Source organism: Anser cygnoides, chromosome 5, assembly GCF_040182565.1.
Source record: "Anser cygnoides isolate HZ-2024a breed goose chromosome 5, Taihu_goose_T2T_genome, whole genome shotgun sequence".
Lineage (NCBI taxonomy): Eukaryota > Metazoa > Chordata > Aves > Anseriformes > Anatidae > Anser > Anser cygnoides.
In genome coordinates this window covers 30,632,486-30,654,581 of record NC_089877.1, presented here as the reverse complement: position 1 = coordinate 30,654,581, position 22,096 = coordinate 30,632,486, and the positions used below count along the sequence as shown (strand labels likewise).

The 22,096-nt window shown below is 38.1% G+C and overlaps 1 protein-coding gene across 20 annotated transcripts in view; it reads right to left on the bottom strand.

Moving 5' to 3' along the window:
- SIPA1L1 (signal induced proliferation associated 1 like 1) overlaps positions 1 to 22,096 on the bottom strand; it is a 210,785-nt gene that overhangs the window by 149,004 nt on the left and 39,685 nt on the right. For 15 of the 20 annotated variants that reach the window (XM_066998656.1, XM_066998672.1, XM_066998655.1 and 12 more), the window contains one exon: positions 18,791 to 18,882. The gene's annotated coding sequence lies outside the window, so the exon portion shown is untranslated. Of the gene's footprint in view, positions 1 to 18,790; positions 18,883 to 21,355; positions 21,426 to 22,096 lie in introns of all 20 variants that reach the window. The other 5 variants (XM_066998661.1, XM_066998663.1, XM_066998662.1 and 2 more) reach the window with 1 other exon arrangement.

Below are 22,096 nucleotides of genomic sequence, written 5' to 3'. Positions count from 1 at the left end.
AAACAAGCTCTCAAGTAAAAGGTTCTACCTTCCTCCACCTTCCTCTCTGGCCTTAGCTGGCAGATGGTCAAGAGGATGTTTACAATAATAAAGGATGTTTATCAACCAATCTTCATAGGTTAGAGATGCTGGTGCCTTAATAAGAACACAAGACAATGCCTTTTAGCAGTAAAAGTTCAGAACTTGTACTGCATTCAGATAATGCTATCAGAAAATACATAGAAAATACTTACTGACCCTGCGCTCACATTTGAGAATTTGCCTTCTTAATTCTGTGTCTAAGTTCCCAAAATACAAGAGATCAAGTAAAAATGTATTTAACCTTATTTTAATTCTGAGTAAATCTCAACAACACTCTGGGAGTAAACAATCTCCAATGATTTGCAGGTTTGAAAAATGAAATATTTACTGATTACTGGCTGTCTTCATATTGTGATTTTGATTAATTATTCTTTTTCCTTTCAAGACAGAAAGTGAAAGTTTGGTACACTCATTAACTGGGTCACAGTCAGACTCGCATAAGCTTTACTACTCTAACCACAGGAAGAAAAAGAAAGACATAATAGCATATTGGTTTTGCATGGGTTATGGAAGGCATTGCTCAACATTAAAGTCCAGGACTAATCTATATTCTACATATAACTTCCTTATTGGAGTCTCCAAGCATTCCTCTTCACACACTTCTGTGAAACAAAAACAATTACTGGATTTTAAAGAAAGAAGGAGGTTGACAAGTCAAGTGTCAAAGGGCTCACCAGGTATAGCTCAGCCTCTGCAAGCACCCCAATGGCAGACACCCCACAGCTCAGCACTATACACTTATATAAATGCAAGTTAAAAGTCATTGTTAGGGATTCCACCTCTATTTTGTTTCACTGTATTTTAACAAGATTTCATCTAGCTCTCCAATTACTCACTACTGAAATAGGACCATCTTAAAAAAATAAAGAAAAAGACCTGAAAGCCTTAAAGGATACACTTTGTCTGAAAAAGCACTTGGAAATGTACATCCAAGAGACACACAAAACCCTAGCTTTGGCCTTCAGGGTTCAACCGTCTGTTCCAGCTTAATTCCATGCATACTTTACAGTCTGGAGCAAGAGCGAGTTGCAGAGGAAAGCAGTCCTGTCTTTTCCCACTCTCTCAACCCTTTCATGTGCTGGCAACAAGAGTCAGTTGGTGATGTGGTGAACCAGATCAAGGGAGCCAAGGCAACTGGAGGCTGAAATTTCTTTGGCAGGTTAGCATCCATGAAAAGCAATTTCCAGCCAGTTCACTGAATAGCTACTAGAATGCCTCTGCAAGCAGAAAGTTAGATGGGAAAGTGCAGGGGAGTACAACGCCACAATTTTATGCAGTAACTGAGTCAATTCATGCTGGATTAAAATTGCACAGAGAACTACAATATTCATCACCTACATTTCAAGAAGTCATTTTCCCAAGCCTCTGTTCCTGCTGAGAATTATGTCCACAACACCTAAACAAGGAAATCAAATTTGGGTTTTCAAACAAGATCTTCTTCCATCATACCACCATGTACACCACGGTCTAATACAAAACATCCAACACAGTCACTAAACCAGAGTCTAATAAAAGTGCATCTAGCACAAATGACAAGGACTAAGACCTACATGAAACAACTAACACAGATACTGCTAGTCAAAACTTCAGGAGGTGGAAGCACTGGTTATAAAGGCTAAGTATACACTTATCAGATTTGAGAGTAAAAATAATTTTTTTTCCTACTTTTTTCTTTTTAATACTAAATCCAAGTCCTATAATATGTGAACTGAGACTTCCTATTCTTTGAGCTGATCATTCACAAAGTATTTGACAGCCTTGTTAGCAAAGACTCTCACTTTTGAGAGATGTTAAACTCCCCTTAAAAAAAATCAACATTATAAAATATTTTTCTTCATTGTTGTATTATTTTATTAGTACACATCCAAAAAGAAATTTTGGAAAAATAACACCTTATAAAGAAAGCCATGAAATAATTACATAGGTGATACATTCAGCAACTCTCAAGGTATTTTTCAGTTCCATTTTTTATTATGTTTCCAGTTTTAAGAGTCTACTTTAGACACTGTCCCAAAAGGGACTTCATTTGGATTATAAGCATAATTGTCACATGTACAAGGCATGCTAACTGTAAGTATCTGATATACTTTGCTCTAGGGAACAAATTAATGTTTTTAAAACAAGGGAAATCTAACTAGTATTAAGGATTTTTAATTGTCTGTGACCTAGCAAGGATAACTAGCATACTTCTCACTGGGTATAATTCTTACTGATTGAAATACCATTAATTTCCCTGCGGACCAAAGCAGATCTTATCAAATGACAACTATGCCCTGAAGAGGCCATAAATTAATAATGGTATGCAGTGACTTGATACCGTGTTTTGTTTTCTTTTGGGGGGGGGGGGGGGGGGGGGGGGGGGGAGGTGTGTGATGGAAAGGAATACATATGATGTCAATGACTTCGCTTCTGAACAATTCAATATGTTACTGATTTCACCACCAACAGATAGATCAAACAGGTATGTGACATGCTCTTGAAAAAAGAGAAATTTTCCACCTAAGTCAGATGTCAGTGCCACCCTATCAAGACATCACTAGGTCTCAAAGTTATCAAAAGCAAGTTACATCTTTAAGAGTTAATTAACTTTACAAAGGGAAGCAAATTAATATTAATTTTAGGCCTTGCATTATAAACTATTAAGAGCATAGCTGCTGCAATAGCAAAAGTATGGAAGGCCACCTAAGCAGCAGATGCACTTTATTAGCGAACCAGAACTCCCAAATTTATTCCACATATCAACATACATACAGACATATACACAGTTCAGTCCTCATCTACGTACCTAAAGAAAAGATGTAGAAAATCAGATACGCAGAAAGCAAAATTGAAAAAAAAAATGGCAAAAAATCATTGTTTTGATATTTCAAAGTTAAAGCAATAAAAGAAAGTTCAATGAGCATTTGAAAGCATTTCTGCAGGTATACTTAAATGAGGGTTTACCTCAGCAAGAAACATTACTTAAATGGAGAAATAACACATTTGAAAATACTTGACTGTCATGTGTACCAAAACAGAACATGACAAGTTCAGTCAAGTGAATTACTGGTGCTTTGGAAGGACAAGAGACATACCGGAACACCACAAACACTACGCAAATGAATAAAACCTCGTATTTCTTAACTAGATGCAGTCAAATGGTACGACCTGGAAACATAGCTTACATGGAAAAGAGCTTCCCAAAGAATAAGTTTCATTACAGGTACCAGATCTCAGCAAAAACCCTTCAGACTCTTGCATTCCCTTATTCTAATGTTGGTGTGCAGAGCATCTCTTTCCAGCAGATCTGGCTAGATTCCAGGAGACAGGCAGGGACTGTAATTAATTTGGATAGAAAGAGTACTTTGAGGCATATAGAGGAAAAAAGCTACTTTAAAGAAGTGATCTACGTAGAAACAGGGCATTAAAGATATTAAAAGCCTCATCACTGTGGTATAAGTCTAAAAAAAAATCCAGTGGTAAAGAAAAAAATTGGTTTCTTTTAGGTGCAAAGACTACAGTTTATATAAAATAGATATATTGCCCATCATATCTTCAAGCTTTTCCTATCTCACTGTTTACACTTTTAACACCTGTTCCCAAATGTTTCATATCCAGCAATGAATGAAACAGCATTTGCTCTGTTTTAATGGTAACAAATTGAGGGAGTTAGCAGTAACGACATGCACAGAGCACAAGAAAATACCAGATAAACTTTGGAAATTCGCTGCAAACTTTGCCAAAGAGATGCATGTGCGATCCTCTGGCATGCTGTTAGGCAAAATGGAAGTTTGGCCTTCACAGTGATATGGAAGCTGTAGCTTCAGCTGTGGTCTCATTCCTTGCTGGAGATGAAGCACTTAATACACCTTTTAGGAATGTGAATTATCCAATTTTACGGTTCTGGAACAATGATGTTTCTTTCAAATACCTTGCACTAAGGTTCCTAAACCCACATATAAAAATATTCAAGCACACGATGCTGGCTTGTCAGTCCGGAAGTGGTGGATGTTAGTTCGCATTTCAGATACACTAGACATCTCATTTGCACTTGGCTATACTTCATATGGTCACTGCTGCCTGAGTCATCTACAGTATCTAAGCTATTCTCAAAACCCTTCCCTAAAGGCATTTAGGGATGAGGACTTCCACTGGAAGATATTCATGTCTCTATAGCAGCAGTTAGGACACGATTATATGGTCCTTTTCTTAGCAGAGTCACCATTTGGAGTAAGCAGTATATTATCCAAAACGATGGGGTGTGTTCCTATGCGTTAGATATTGATTTTCCTAGGAAAAGTGATTTCTTCATATGTGGTAGTTTAAACTGCAGTCTGCTGTTTACTATATACATCTCTACATTTATCAATATTTAATGAAAGAGATGGAAGAGAATTCAAATGAGGAATACAAAGACTAACTGCTAAAAGCCTGTTTGACAAAAACTTTCTGAATCTCAGAAGACCTCCCTCAAAAGCGGTTGAAAGCTGGCACTTACAGACTTAAGGCAGCCAATTGAAACATTACTTTCTCAAATGAAGACATCAGCAGCTAAACCTCAGTATTCTCATACTACTTTTGCAGGTGTTCCAAAGACTCCTCTCCTTGCAACTCCCACCACAATGCGAGTCTGACTACTCCAGAGCACTGGGCACAACTGCAGTATCGAAGGGGCTCAGCCATGCTTGCAGATCTTTGATTATAGAAGTGAAAACACCTCCCAACTTGGGTCACACTCATTTAATACAAACTATGAGTTGGTTGCCTATCGGTTCACCACTTAAAAAAGCAAGATTTTTCTGCATTATTCTAGTTTCTCATATCCAAATAAATTATTTATAAATAAAGGGTCTTTTTTCATTTTTTTTCTTATAACCAAATCTACATTACATTGACTTTAATCCACACTTATTTCTAGTTTCAGCAAGTTCCTTAAAATATAAATAAGAAACACAATGCTGCCTTATTTTTTTACCTACAGAATAAAATAAAAACATTCAATAATAAATGACTGGGCTTTGGAAGGCACTACAGGACACTGCAGTAGCTCACTTGTATTGACTCTTTCCTCTTTTGCAGAGGGGAAAGAAGGAGAATGCAATTATCTGAATTCTCATGCAATCTGATCAATTTCACTCAAATATGTTCATTAATACAGGCATTACTGTCACAGTAGGGAAAAGGCTAGATATCAACAGAAAGTGAAATCACACAAGATGCTTTCAGCATCAGGCCAATTGTTTCACTAGCATTTAATCAGGATAATCTAAAGATTATGTCTATTCAAAATGCACCCTTTTGCTGTGCAGAGAACAACACATGGATAATTTCACTAATCCCAAACTCTAAACAAAAAGGCTTTACAGTAGCTGATCGTGGTTTTCCACATCTCTTTTACTCCACAAGCTAAGCAGAAAAATTGTAGACCTAAAACAAAATAAAGTCAGAGCAGCAAATGCTGGATTTGGTTGACTTAGCAAGCAGCGTAGGTTCATGTCAGGTCTAGAAAGATTACAATAACTGACAATATAAGGTAAGAATATATCAAAGCTTGTTTGTACAGAGAAAACAAACCAAAGTATTGTTTTCCATTAATGCAGAGATAATTAGGGAGCTCCTGTAGCAGCAGTAGTTAAAAAATAAAGTTACCCGCAACTTTACATATACTTACTCAGTGTAATGAGAATCCTATGCTACACAGCATGACACCTCTACCTGGCTATGCACACCTGCAGCAAGGCAGAGGTGTTTACCAAAATTACCTACAGTTGTACAAGTCAGACATCAATGCCTCTGAAGACCCATGCCTACCACACACACTGATCTTCCCATTATCAGCCAATCCACTGATGGGAATAATGCACAGTAAGCTAAGCAAGATTTTGGCAACACTTCAACTTATGCATATAATAGAGAAAAAGAGGAAAAAAACTTGAAAACCAAGCTCAAGAAAATAATCTGATATAGTCTTAAGGTGAATGGTGGAGAATAGAGATGAAATATTTGTATACTACAGTATTTCTAATATTTTCTTTTCAACAAGGTGTTGAATTTTTCTTTTCCTCCAAGTCATAGCACGCTACATGCAGTCACCTTAAAAGATGCTTCTTAAAAGATGCTTGTAGCTCAGAGAAAAGAGGACAAGCCAGAAAATAGCAGGTTAAATTGGATCAAGTTGTGAAACAGTACATAGGGACAGATACTTGTTACTTGTGTGAAGACTAAATCACAGATAAGCCCTCTGGCTTTTAAGAAAGCGTTCATAAAAGGTACAACCAAAGAAGCAATCATAGTTTTTTAAGACTTGACCTTCATAAAGAGTTGGATTTGCATATCTCATCAGAAAAGGATACGGCAGGAAGCTTTGAACCAAATTTCTGACACAGGCAAACAAAAACAAGAATTACACAGCTTTCACATGTGAATATGCCTTAAAGGCTGTTGCAGGATTTTGGCTTTTGTGGCTGGAAGAACTGCTCACTCAGCTTATGTCAGATTAAAATTAAATAAAAACTTCAGGTACAAATATCTCCCTCCTTCACAATTAGGGAAGCCAGTGGCCCAGAGAGGCTTGCCACTTGAGCTTCATGGTTCTACTACTGTCTCAAATCCAGAATAGAACACAGAAAGCGTTAACAGTTCTCAAACTTTGGCTTCCAGCAACAAAACTAATTCAGTTTATTTCCTACCTATGATAAGTAATAACGCTACTTAACCTTTGACAAACTACTACTAAAGTATCCATTTGAAAAACAGGTCTTTAATGCTCATAAATAATTTTACTTGTGGGAATATTATTTCTGAAGCTAGCTACGCTGTTTACAAATCTAGAATACACACCCTAATGTTGTTAATTTCAGGAACTAACATTTTAAAACAGAACAATTTATTTTTCCTGTTTGATCAAAGGAAAGCACTTCTGTTTTGGGTCAGCCCTAGATAATTTGCAATAATACATACCAAAAAAACCCTAATAGAATACTAGTAATAGGTAACAACATCCAGGTACTCTGCTCATGGAATTTTGCCTGTACTCAAAGAAAAACTAGGTTACTTTATAGCCATTTTACATACCATTTTATAGGGTGAGACCAAAAGGTACTTTTCTCTTTTGTCCAATATTGCTTACATTGTATTAACACAATTTACAACAGTTATTGGCAGGTGAGGGAAAGTCACACAAAGTTAGCTATTTCACATAGACAGCAATACCTGAACAGGGGCATGCAACGAATAAAAAAAGGATACTTATCAGCAACTGTATTGCAATGGTGTTTCTGCATTATCACTACCATTGAATACACAATCACTCATTCCTCAGTAGCAATGTACTATATATAATATAGAAAAAATATTCCCAGGAAGTCCCAACTCTGTATTCAGTAGTATTCAAATCAGGGAATTTACCAGAAGTCACTATCTTTAAGACAAGATGAAGAGCATAAAGCCTACCTTTCAGGGTTCTTTATACGCTTTGTTTCACTAAACCTAGACAAGGAATGCAAATCTGTTTTGACTGAAGATTTATCTTCAGCACAGTCTCCCTCCAAATTTGCAATACTAAAGGAGAAATGCAATACACCATTCTCAGTTACTTTGGTTAAAGCATTGGTGGAGAACCCTGTCCCAAATATCCCACTGTGTAATTTTCAGAGTATAGCAATCTCTTGCAAACAATCAGCAGAAGATTGTTACTTACTTGTTGGACAGTGAAGTGGATAGTTACACCTCAAAGAGTTAAGGGAGAATTTGAAGGGCATGTTTGGTGTTAAGAAGCTACAGATTCACTTAAATCTGTCGCTTTCATGTGGAAGAGATTTGAATTTTTGCAGCTCGATAGCTCTGTATGCTGTTCTACAAACCAGAAAAATTTTGAAACATGTTGGGTTGTTCTTTACTATACCAACCTGGGCATCTAGGTTAGATAAACTAGGTATCAGGTCACAAGTCCAAGGCTATGTAAAAGTATATGCCAATCCTTTGCAACTCCTATAAAGCATTCAAGCATGATACCTTACGCATGTTCCAACTGATGTATAGAGATGCTGTAAAGGCAGACTAAATCCAAACTAGGTTTTGATTTGGGTGCAGGGGCGGGGACAGGATAGGACAGGACACAGAAAAAAGAACCTTGAAGTTTCTCAGGCTCATGTTGTTCAACTGTCCTAACCAAATAAAACAGGCTGACAGACAGGCTTTTTGGTTGTGCATGGGGGGGGGTTGTTTGTTTTTCTAAGTCATCTCAGGCATGTTGCCTAGCTTTTCATTTATAAACATGAGGCTCGGGGAAAAAAGATAAGTAAACAAATTGAAAATTAAAAATTTACAGTGAAGCCCATGGAAAATACCACCCTGTAAAAAAACACATTAGTGAAAGGTAGGTTTTTCACGAGCGGCTGAAACCTTCTAACTCATTTTGCCAATTGAGTCCTTTTATAACAACCATTAACTGACAAACATAGCAAGGAACATCTCTTCACTTACCCACCCAGACCTCTTCTGGTATAGCTCAGAAAAATTTCTAGTGGATCTCTGTGAGCTATACCAGACCCAATGAGCAAAATACTTCTTTGCTTTAAGAAAAAAAAATTGTCTTGCATGCCTCCTAAATATGATTACCTCTATCAACAAAAAGCTCATTTTCAGTGATACCGTCATACTGCTACCAGTCCCAGGTGTACACTCAGAGGTAAGCAGAGGTCCACTAGCATGGTATAAGAAGGGCTAATGCAACCCCCCAGGATCACCAGGACAACTCTTTGCCCTGTCTCACCTAAGCACAACTGCATCTCTCTCCCTTATCCCATCTTCTCTCCTAGATGCCCTGTATAAATAAGATTCAGCTAAGTGCCACACTGCAGTTAATACTTCTAGTATTTTTTTAATTGGTAATTCCAGATTTTGCATTTCTAGAAGATTTTTTGCGGTTTTCTTTTCAGGCAGCTAAGGGTAAAAACAGATGAGCTAGGAGATATTCCTCTATTCTAAGATAAACCAATGAAATTTCCTGAGTAGGAGTTAAAAACTCCTGATACTCCCTTAGCATACGCCCTGGGTGTGTCCATCAAATCACTCAAGCCTGACACTCCCTACGGTTGCAGTTCTGATCTGAAATTCAAGAGCAAAATTGTTGTGGTTGGACAGAAACGAGGCAACATTTCCTCATATTCCTCATTGCCATAACCCTTTTTATAGCCTCACCCTGAGAACATCTTGGAGCAGTGAGAAGGAGATGCAGAAGTGGTGCACGAGTGCTCCTAACAGCACTGGGGTAGTTACCTCTGGTGCATTCCACAGGTGGAACATACAAGGCAAACTGAGAAACAGAGCTCATATTAATCATTTTTGGCCTTGATTTTCAAATAGCCAGAACTTCAATGAAGTCATACCCTGTCAGTCAGCGTGGAACCTATTCACAGTAAGTTTTAGATTAAACAAATGAGTCACTGAAATCATCATGTTCCTTGAGATTGTCTTGCATTTCCAATTCCCTTCCTGTTCATGAGAAAAAGCAAACAGGTCAGACAGACAAATAAATACAAGTGTTTGACCATAAATGAACCCAAGTGCTGGATATCAAGTGCCTGCATACTAGTATTTCAGTATCACTTTAAAAGGAAAACAGGTACCTTTCAAAATGGAGATGCAAATACATGTCAGAAGATGACTGCTGTGGCCCTTCTAGTATCTTTTATATCAAAAATACGTAAATCTACATAACAATTCTAATGATCAAACTACAAAATACAAAAACACAGGTAATGGGAATAACCCAACAGATCTGGATTGTGGTGCCCCAAACAGTAGACTAGTTAGTACAGAAAACTGGCTTAAAATCTCCACCAGTTTCAGATCCTTTCCATTAACACTACAGATGATTTTTAACACTGGTATCACTTTGGATTTCGGCCCAAGTTTTAAGAAATCTTGCTCTTCTCTATTCAGTAGGAGCAACCTAAAACATGACCTAACTTTGCTCATACCTGTATTCTTATGGTCATTCTACTGCACTATTACAGATTTCCTTCCATGTGCATTTCTGTATCCCTCTGAAGAAGCCCTCCAAAGCAGTCTCTATTCCCACCTATATTACTGCACTGTTATCTTCCTTATAAAAAATGTTAAATAAGAACACACACCTGGAGGAAAAAAAAACACAGACTGCAGACTAAATGGCAACAAGGTATGCCTTTCACCAATAAGAATTTTAAAAAATGCATAGAAGTGACTGAACTAATGCACAAAAGGATCTCCAATAAGACCAGCTTCTAAGGCATACAAACAAACTGGATTAGAAGATACTAAAAAAAAGGTGTCTTGATCTTGACGAACTTAAACATGACACAGCTTTAGCCGTTCGAACCAGATGGCTCACAAAATTGTCAGCTAGCCAACAGGGCAGTTGGGCAGCTTAGAGCCCAATCCTAGGTCCAAATTTTGGGGTGTTTAAATAATATTACCAAACTTCAGCCCAAAATAAATAATCTGCAGACCAAATACAGAACCTGCTCCTTAACAAAAAGAAGCCAAAATATTTGGAAATGCAAAAGTGTACAAAGATAGGCTTCCATGACCCACAGGGACACATTGCACTATGGGGCAGCCCCTCACATGAGGCCTAAACTTTTGATTTGCAGTTGCTTTCATTTTCATTTCAGAACCTGAAGATTTCTGAATGCATCCAAGCCACTTCCCCCACCCACCCATCAGAAAAAAGCCAACGTAGGAAATTCAATGCAGTGTCTTTATTGCAAGGTGCATTTTAATCTAAAAACTAAACCACCCTGGAACTAGGGCATATTTTCATAATGAGAAAAAATTACACATTGTGGTTTCAATGGCATATTTGCCGCTAACAAGGCAGCCTGCAAGAAGCCTGACAGCAAGAACCCCACTAAAAAGAAGGCAGAATTGGCTATTTAAGAGTTGCCACATTTAGACAGTGACAGAAAGCACCTGGGGGGTGGCGGGGGTGGGGGATCACGAGGACTATTTTTAAATAACAGACATCCTGTTTTTATGGAAAAAAAGCATATCAATCATTTTACTACTGCATGATGAATTAACATTTAAAGATTTAATTACAAGCCAAAACTCTTTAAATTGTCTACATCTTAGGTTTACAAAATTACCCCAACAGATGGGAACGCAATGCCCAGTATTGCAAGTTTAACATGTATCTGCGAACCTATAAAATCTAGGTTACTGATACATTTTGGCAATACTTGTTTTAAACAGAACCCTTCAGAGCTTTTAGCTCAGTCAACTGTTACAGACAGGCTCCAGAAGCAATTTACAGGAATGATTAAACCTTCTCAGTCACTAGCAGACAGTTCCTTTCATCTTGTAACTAAGCTTTAAACCTGGGCCTAGACACCCACCTCTGGTCACAGGGGCGATCTGCTCTTCCTTATTACCTGGAGCCTTAAAGCTCCACATGTTTCCAGGACTGTGATTTCCTCCCCCCCATAATACTGGCTAATAGCTCCCTAGGAATACCAACATGAAATTTACTACCAAATTAAATATTGTTCTCAAGCTTAGCAGCCTCCTTTCCCTTGGAACTCACCTCAGCAGTTACAGTTGACACCTTCACATTTAGACTGCTCTGAAAGCTGGGCAGACTTCACTACTCCCCTCTGCTGCAAGTAGAAACAGGAGCAAGAGCTTCAGTGTATGTACTGGATGTAGCACCTTGAACAGATTCAGATGGGAAGCTCACCGTAAGGTTACGAACAGCTTTTTGGTGGGGCAGTCTCAACCTGAGTTTTGGACAAGTCACACAGTTGGGTGCATGTCAAGTACTGGAAGGATTCCGCAATTTATTCTAACCAACAAACAATCCGAGATGGAGAGGACCCGTTCAACCACAAAGTACCCCTCAAAGAAAGGAGCACATCACTGAAATTGGTCTCAGTGGAGCACCTTTGCTGGGACACAAAGAAGAAAGCCCGTTCACACCCAGACTGTGGATGGTTTTCCACATCCAAGTTCTCATGCTTTTTACAAGCGTGGTCAGAGCAACAATCTGGAACACAAACTTAGCAGCTTACTGTTGCTAACCAGATACTTTTATTTTTCATGTAAATGAAAGCATACCACCACTAAATCAAGACAGAAATAGATTTTCTTCTTTACATTTATTACATTAAATAGTAGGCACTCCTACCCTCCAGAAGTATCTAGATCACCAAACGCTGGGAGTAGCTGCATATTAGGAAGCTGCTGCTTTCCCAGTAAGTAGGTTTAGATCAAAGTTGAGGAACCTTTACTTAGTGAATAATTAGACATGATTTTTGACACGACTCTTCATTTTTACTCTTGATAAGAGGAGAGCCAAGCACACAGGGAAGTTTCTAGATACAGTCAAGTGTTAATTGTCAAGGTAATAAAGGGAAGAAGAATAGTAAACTGGATAACTATAATACAAAACAAGTAGCCTACATTTTCGTATCATAAGCATCGCATATATCTCACTTTATCAAAAGTAAGGACAATATGAGATCATAAGAATGAAAGGTGTGGTTCAGGGGAAGTGGGAAAAGTGCTAAGCACAAATAATCCTTAACCTTGATAAGTCATTCCACAGGTAATCAAAAGTCAACTAAACTTCTCTCAATTCTCCATCAGGTCTTTTCATCTTTGCATTGCTTCACTGATAAAATATTTGCTGCAACTTTCTTTCCAGCGCTGAATAAAGCAATGAACTTTGATGTTGTGTCCCAGCTACTTTCTCTGCAACTACAGCAGATTATGAGATCTTCCAAAGCCAGGTTCCAACAACAAACACCACAGAGACCCCTGCCAGGCAGCTCATCCAGACCCAAGAATTCAGAAGCCTCTGTTACTCACACAGAACAAGGGCCAAAACAAATACAGAGCAGCTTGTTCGCTGGGCAGCACAGAAACACCTGGCACACACTGCGACAGGCTTCCTAGAGAGCCAGCTCCATCCTAAAAATAGTCAGTGGTCATCTGGAAAGGGTCCTGAGCAACTTCGTCTAACCTAAAAGTTCTTCCTGCTTCACGTGTGGTACTGACTACGTGACCTCTAGTGGTCCCTTCAAACCATTTAACATTCCCTGCGTTGAATGTGCACAATAGACATTTCCAACCACCCACGTGTTTCTTTGTATTAGCCAGACTAGTAGTAAGCTCCCATGTACCTGCACTTCATCTACTAGATTTTGCCACTCAACGCTTTAAAAATGAATCAAATTAGACCACTAAGACCAAAACAGTCCTAAGCTTATCACTACAATAATTAGCTAGGAGTCTCAGTGTTCACAGCGGATTTTCCTAGCTTACACTTAACACCTTACAAACAGACATTGTCTTCATTAGACAGCACCAGTATACATCAGAAAGGTCAGGGCAACTTTAGTTTTGATTTAATATAAAATGTTGGACAAGAAATGAACAGACAAGAAGAAAATCTAGATACAAGATCTCTCACTTTCATGCTCAAGTCTTGATTTTTATCATGGCTAATCAGAAAAGCAACATTTCTAATTGAATTTCTTCATGTTCACAGCATTGTTTTTTGTCATCAATAAAGCATGAATTTTCTAACACGCAAAAAAGGAAAGACCAAAGCAACTGTGGAAATATGAATTATGCAATTACGTTATATGCTAAATTTGTGTACTTTCCTTTAGTGTCAAATCACAATACTATTTCAAGATGCAACTACGAATAAAACTTGAAGTGTCACATTTACTGTGAAGATACGCTTCAGCTTTAAGCCATACGAAGTTACATTCAAATTGCAAATCCATGGGAACAGTCCATTCCTAAAGGAAAAGGTGTTCTGCAAGTACTTCCTCTTCCTCTTAGATTGGATCAATTTAGCTGCTGTCAAACGTCAGTCTTAGAGCAGAAGAGAACTGACCAGTTTATTTCCTTACTCCAGCAACAGGAAGAAACAGCGTGCACATTCCAGCTTGCCTGAGTCTCTTCCAAGCAATTAAAACTTCAATTCTGTCGTACTACAGAGAAGGTCCATGTGTTGTTGCACAAGAGCTACATCACTACCTTAAGTTTTATATTTAAAAGCAAGCACAGATAGATGCTCATAAATCAAGGAGCATCTAGCCTTTTGAACAATCATGGCATTAATGAAACCTGTACTAACGTAACACTTCTATCTAACTAGCTGCATGCTTTATGGAAAGTTTTTATTTCTGATTTTTTAAATATATACACACACCAAATATATATTCTGCGTTTTCACATCTGAATATATGAAATATATACCTGAAATATGTATTCATATATATGAATATACACACATATATATGCATACTTATGTCGTTTTCCTCTCCTACCCTCAGAATCACAGCTATACACACTAGAACAGCAAACGCACCCAGGGATGGTTATACAAGGCTTTTAAAGTAGACAGAATTATCTTAAACCTCTAAAAAGAGGGCAACAAAGAAGTCGTGAGATTTTGAAGAGTATCAGCTCAGACTCCTGACAGGACAGCTATGATGTTCTTTCTCTTAAGAAGGAAGGAAAGACCAGAAGTGAGTCAGGATTGACAAAATAAAGATTCAGAAATAACAATGGTGTCAGAAGTGCAAAGGCACATGTGGGATTTTGGAGACTCTCTGAAAAGCAATGCTCCCCAGCTGTGATTCCCAACACATTAGCTTGTGGCATGCCTTTTTGTTTCTAGCGTCTCTCCACAACAGATAGCCTGGAGAGCCCAGTTCTTTAGAAAAACAAATAAAGAGCACTCTACTAGGGGTCCTCCTGTATCGGCGGAGAATGGCATAGCCACCCTAAAGCACAAAATTCATAGCATAATTGATGCAGCCATCAGGAGCTGCAATAGATTTCACCTTCCATTTCATGTATCATCAGTTTCCAGTGCCTACTAATTACCTCTCCCCCTTTCCACAGCATAACCATTTCTGGTCTGAAAGATGGGCATGTACTTACTTAAAAGGCACTTGTGGTGAAGGCTCACGGGAAAAAGTTTATACTATGCCTTCAAGTGTGATATTGCTTCCTTTGAGCACTGAATTAATATGACTGGTTCCCCTTTTTAAACATTTATATATGTATTTTCCTACTCCAAACGAATTAGTGAAACCAATGAATATCTTATTTGAAAAAAGTGAAATTAATTTTACTATATAAATTCTTGTTCCCCTAGGTATGGCAGAAAAATGCATTACGTGACTGTTTCATTCAGCATTTCTACCTTCACATTGACCATTAATGCACAGAACAGAAAGAGCAAGGATAATGTGTTATTTGAGAAGAACCTTTTTATGCAGCTGTGGTTCAAGGAGGGATTTCCTTCATTCATTCTATTTTTAAAATCCATGAAACGAGGCTGAAGTTCCAGCTAATCTTATTTCTTTCACATGTCAGTTCAGAAAGAAGAGGAAAGATTTGCTTTCAACTTTGAGCGGCTTAGATTGCAGGTCCCTCCAAATGCTATTATTCAGATCCATCCAGTTGCAATGAAGTGCCCAACTCCCCCACAATGTGCAGCTGAAACTAAAGGTTTGGGTTTTTTTTATATAATCATACTGGCAAATACTAAAAGGAGGATGTGGACAATGTACAGTGCCTTGCAGTTCCCTCTCCTAGTGAGCTACAAAATCGCATGTAGATGAGATTTTTGCCACCTGTCTGTCTAAAGGCAGTCTGTTAGACAGTCAGATGATAAATTAATGCTTTGACATGGCATGCCATATAGATTTACAAAAAGATCAGTTATATCTGAATAGTAACAGAACAATTATGAACCATGAACACCATACTCCGTAGCAACAGCTACATGAAATATGGGATGTAGGGTAAAAGGTTATTTGTGATTTTATTGTGAAACAGTTATTAAATTTCAGGAATTAAGAGTACTAAAATTTTCCTTAAGGGGCAAAAAGTTACCCTTGATTGTGATTTTAAAGCATACATTCTAAGAATTAAACACTTTTAAATATTTCTATTACCATAGTAATAGTGCATAAGAAATTAAACCGCGGATAGAGTCTAGTTCATTAGGTGCAGCAAAACAAAGCCAGCTCCTGAGATAATTGCCTGAACTACTTGGTGTACTGTGAGCATTAGGCAATTAATATTGAAACTGCGTTGTCTCAGCCTGAGGGAAAGATCTCATATAGTTAAGGAAGTACATTTTCTATTGTGCAATGCCTTGTTTGGATTGCTCGTCTCTATCTGATCTGCATGAACTCTGGAAAGTTATCATTTAAGCACACAGTGTGCAAATCCCTGCACTTCAGCTGGTTCCAGCTGCTGCAGTGAGAGCACCAGAATTCAGCGTCTCCCTAGTAACATGCACCTGGGCTAGAAAAGACTCAGGCTCAGGCAAGGCATCGCAGGCAGATGACAGGAATTTCTGGAAGTGACTAAAAATGACCATTCCCACCAGTGAAGGAAATCTGCTCCGAACAACTGAACTCACACCCACGGGCTTTTAAGCACCCTCTGCTCCAGCAATGACCAGAAGTGTTTTCTGCCAGCCTGAGTCAGTCAAGCTAACACCACCCATCTTTGCCTGATGACAGTAAAAACCAAGCCAGAGCTATTTTCAAATCACAACAGGATTGGATTACTACTATATATATATATATATATATATATACACACACACACACAATACACACACAGTTTATATACATACGTAGTTTAAAAAAAAGAATGGGGGAAAAAAACACAAAGCTTAGAAGATTCTGCTTTGTTGGGAAGCATCGCACTCAAGTATTACAAATCCTTCTAAACTCCCCAGCAAAACAGATGTCACTAAGTTTTTTTTATGCAAATATCTCATCTTTAATGGGTTACAACAGATATTCTAATTAAGATGTGTTCTAATTTTCAAAATTTGAGCCCTTTTTCAGGAAAAAAAGGAAGCTGTTCTTTCAACATCCAGCCAAATAACAGGACTATACCTTTTCCCTAGAAAGGTAAAGAAATGAGATTATTTCCCAACAACTAATGTACAATTTCTCTGCAATGCCTCCTCAGTTCAACTGTATTATTCAGACTTGTTTTTTCCTCTTCCCCAAAACCAGTGCAGCAAAGTAGCTCTAAAAAGCAAGATAGTGATTATGACCACCATTCACGATGAGAAAAATTAACTGTCAGGAGAACATTTATTGAATTAGCTCTGCAAACACATGAAAAATGCTCTTCCGACTCAAAGACTGAGTATTTACAACCCCCTAAAATTATCCCAAGGGCCAAATTACTTTATAGTATTAATTAGTGAAAAATCCCAGTGAACCAATTTTTAAACATATGCAAGAATTATAAAGCACATTTTTCCCTCTGCTTTAAGTAGCAGCTGTCCTATTTATCTTTCAGGCTTTTTACTCCACACTGTGACTGTTTGTATATAAACTTTGACAGAAGAAGGAGAATATTTTTAAGAGCTCTCCCCACTCCCTCTACCCCCCCCCCCCCCCCAAAAAGAAAAAAAAAGGCTGTGCTTCAATACTTTAAGATAAGCATCAGAAAACAACCTTTAAGAAGAACCATATAACTCATTATTGTTTTAAGCCTATCCCTATAAACACTGTTGGCTAATTCCATTTAACTAGGGAAAGCCAGGTTACCCTCTGGGAAAATCACAGATTAGCCTACGCTTACAAAAAGTAATTCTTTGAACTTTTAAATACGTATTTCACCTCTACAAAGACTTCCCCATCGCCATCTCACACACACACCCCTCTGTAAGGCTTCATTGCCTGGCAAATAAGACAAAATAATGCACAGATGGCAGTCATTTGGCCAAGTGATATCACATGAAACAACAGGCAGAGTAATAGTGAAATGGTTTAATAGTTACACTGCTGCAATGCAGTTTTCACACCCAATCTCAGAGTTATGCAAAACACTCTTCTGGCCCTGGTGCCACAAAGGCAGGTGGCGTTTCCTTGAAATTATGGAACTAGCAAGATATAGCAATATTCAGAGGTTTGTGGTATCAAATCGTAACAGCTTATGCAAATAAGGGTAACACCACGCTTCTGAGTTTTCAAACACTTGTAATGACAGAGTGCAATTCCCTCCCTTAGCAGTGGCTTCAGCACTCAATTTTACCACCCTCTTCTCTTGCAGTAGACTTTCAAAAACCACTTTGAATGAAATTTAATTAGGTAAATCCATTAACCCTCCTAAATGGATGAAGTTAGATTAATTCAAGCCACATTACCTATTAGTTCACTATTGCCACAAGCTGTAATTTGGTAACATGACAATTTATTTCCCCTCCCCATTCCCTCTTTCTGGGTTACATTTGTACTGGTTTAGCTGATGACCTGTGCAGTGTAGCCAGATATATGCTAAAGCTGTGACAAGGGAGGAATGAGGAAAGATAAAGTATTGGAGAAGCAGTTATAGAGGGATTTTCAAATTCTTTCCTAAGAATTCATTGCTTTCTAGTACTGGAAACTCACAGATCTTTTTCCCAGAAAATACTTTATAGGTATTGGCCTCTCTGGTATCACATACAGGTTAAACCTGACAGACTACACAAAGTGCATAACCTGTAAATTAAAAGGGAACCAATAGATATGGTGCTGATATGCATAAGATTCTAAAAATAATTTTTAAAAGCTTTATAAAAGAGAAAGCTGCAAAGGGTTTCAAAGCAGAAAGTTAAAATCGCAAAAGCCTAACTATCAAGGTTCTTTGTTGCTTTCAATTTTTTTAATAGGTCATCTTTAAAATTGGAAAACTTGTTACTTACTTTCGAAGTACACAAATGCAGTGTTTCCAAGTCTCCATTACATCACGGGTGTTTGTTTTGACACATGCTTCAACAGAGTAGCATTCAGGAGTCTAAGTAAAAAATAAATAAACTTTTAAAAAGATGACAATATAGGACAATGTTAGTATTACCTTTCAACTACAAAACATATCAAAAAGTAATTTATTCTCCAAGTGGGCCCAAGAAATTTTCTAGCAGCAAACAGAAAAACTGGCATGTAAGACTATACCACCACCACTACCCAGGTTGCTTGTGAGGAAAAGCAGCCAATCTTTCTCACATGTAAGAAGTGCTTTATTTTTATAAAACTTGTTTGGTATGACATCGCCCCACCACATTACCAGTGGCCAAACGGAAGTTTGGCATGTTTATCAAGTAGCTGGTGCGCACAGCGTTCAGTTTCTGCTACCATTTTATCACATACATTGCTTATATTGAACTCCAGGAAGGGATGAGAGAGTAAATGTTCAAAAGCTGATTATATCTTAAGGTTCCTACCACTGTGAATGATTTTCATGTGATATTGTATTTTCTGTCTATTGTCTTACTTCTGTGTAACCTGCAGTTATCCCTTCAGAAAACAACTGTGACTTGTATTTAGTGTGGTACATAATCACCCTATTACATTAACATCAGCTAGACTTGAGCAAGAACAACTGTGTTAATTAATGGAACTCAACACTTAAGTCACAGCATTATCTCAGTTAATTAAAAATGGCTCATCTGAAAACTTTTTCTTGGTTTTGTTTTTAAGAAAAACAAATAAGCATGGAGCAAAGAAGCCAAAAATTACAATGCAAATGAACAGCTTGAAAAAATATTTTAATTCCACAGAGCTTAATACTGGTACAGTTTAGGAAATAACAAGAGTCAGGAAGTAAGTGGAAAGCTAACCCATTAAAATGGTTAGTGATAAACTTCTAATTGCCTCTTGGCCACCAGCCTCTAAACTTTGGCATCACCGAAACTGTACAATGACTTGAAATAAGAGTGGGGTAATTACCATTGGTCTCTGTACACAACAATTCCAATCCATCACCAAATCTTTCATCGAGAATGGATGCCTTTCATTTTCTGTAATTACTATAAACATTGTCCTGTCACAACCAAAATTTCCTTACTATAGAAAACCCTATATATTTTCACAACAGAGTATTCTCTGCTTTTCTATTCTGCCATGAATAGACCAAATCCATTACAGCTGAATGTATTGATTGTTAAGAAAAAGCAGTCAACGTCCTACTGCAATTACAGATAAATTTTAAATGAGTTCAAATGTGCATCTGGAATCTTTTTTCACCTACATTCAAAGAAATGTACAACCAACCCTTTTTCAGTCTGTTAACCATGCAAGCAGTAAGAATGATAGAGGAGCAGAAACAGCAGGTCTCAGCACTAATAAAATGGACAGGTTTTAAGGGAGGCTTGGAGTTCATTCAAGAAAAAAATCCCTGTTGTTGCTGCCATGAAAGCTTTCACAGATTTCAGGTTTCACAACCTGAAAGAAGATGATTGTGAACATAAAGCTTGCTTTAGAGCAGTTCAAGCCGTACCTTTATGCTCTGGCTTACCTCTCCTTTCAGCCTCCCCTCCTTTGTTACATTTGACATTTATTTTCTGCAGTTACTTGAAAATTCTTGATTTGCTGCTCGTATTCTCCCTAAGTGAAATATTTATTCCACTTGCTATGTTTGGGACTTTATATATACCTAACAAGTGGAAAAATGTCTTTTTTTTACTTACTATAAAGCCCTGCAGAAGTATTGCCAGATATGTAAAATGGAGTTGTATCCTCTGAAAAAAGCATACTGGTATTGCCTGCAGTTTAATTTCTCTTACATGCTGAATTATTTTTTTATACAATTTTAAGCACTATTCGCCGTCTGAAGAAGGAACATGGGCAAACCTAAAAGGCCTGAAAAGAAAAGGGTTTTCACACAGGCCCATAAGATAGATCCTGTAATTTAGATTTTTTTGAAGCAAGTCACGTGGCCAAAATATAGTTTACAACTGCCTACTGGCCTCCACTTCAACCACAGCACATCCGTAGATTACAGGATTTCGGCTCGTACCCAAACCCCTCTGCAAATCGGTCTGTGAACATGTGCCGCTGCGCTGAAGCTGAGCGGTTGGACACAAAACCAGAACGCACTCCTCTTCTGGCAAAGCAGGTCTTCGTGTGCTCAGGAAAAAGATGGGGGGGGGGGGGGTGCTGGTTTGGGGTCAGTTCGTGTTTGTTTTTTTTTTTTAAAAGAGGCTCATATACTTACGTTGCTTTTCTTCCCCCACTAAATGTGCACAGTAATATCGCTTTTCATACTGTGTTTCTCAAAATGAAGGCAAATTTCTAGGCCACAGGCCTAGTCCTGCCGGTGTCTGAGGCTCGAAACCAACACCCAATCCATCTCAGGCTTAGCGGGGTAGAGCGTGGCTCTACGACTGTATGAAGTTAAACAACCAGGACTGAAAAGTCTGCAAGCAATTTCACCAGCTACTGGTACCAATTTAAAAAATAAAAAAATACAAGTAACAATAAAAACCCACCAAGTTTTCATGGGCTGAGTTGTTATCCACCAAATGGAAAGGCTGGTAAAAGCAGAACGGCACGAATAATCTGGCACAGAACAGCAGAAGGGAACAAATAAGTATCATAAAACCAAGCTGGCCAAAACTACATAGAGATGCCCTATACTTTATCTCCCCCCTCTTTTTCTTTTTTTTTTTTCTTTAGAAGGCAGATACGCTTCTTTCTAGTTTTGTTATTGATTTGGAAGCTCTAAAGATTAGGGGGAAGTGGCAAAGAAAAATCATGTTTAAATGTAAAGACGGCATTTGAAAAAAGAACAAAGCCTTAAGTTTCCACAATGCTGTGAGAATTACATTGCCAGTTTTTCTCCTCCTACCCTCTATTATTCTGTGTGATATAATCACATATTACACACAGTCGTTAATCAAAAGCGTCTCAAAGCTTTTCACAAACATCTCGTTAGGCCTTATAAAAGAAGTGGTCGTTTTCCATCCTTGCAGACAAAGCCGACTGGCAGACAGGCACCTGACCCAGACAACCCTCCTGTCTCTACCAGAACCCAAATGTCTGCACCTCGTTGCTCTGCCACATGCCGGGACCGGGCTGGATGCTCCTGGCCTCCCTCAGACAGCTCCAAAACCTTTACTGTATAAACACAGTGCTAGGTGCAGTTATGCCACTTGAAAACTATTTAGCAGAGCAATTTGACTGGAGAGAAACTGCTCTTAAAATAAGCTGCAGGGCTTTCTTTGTATTAG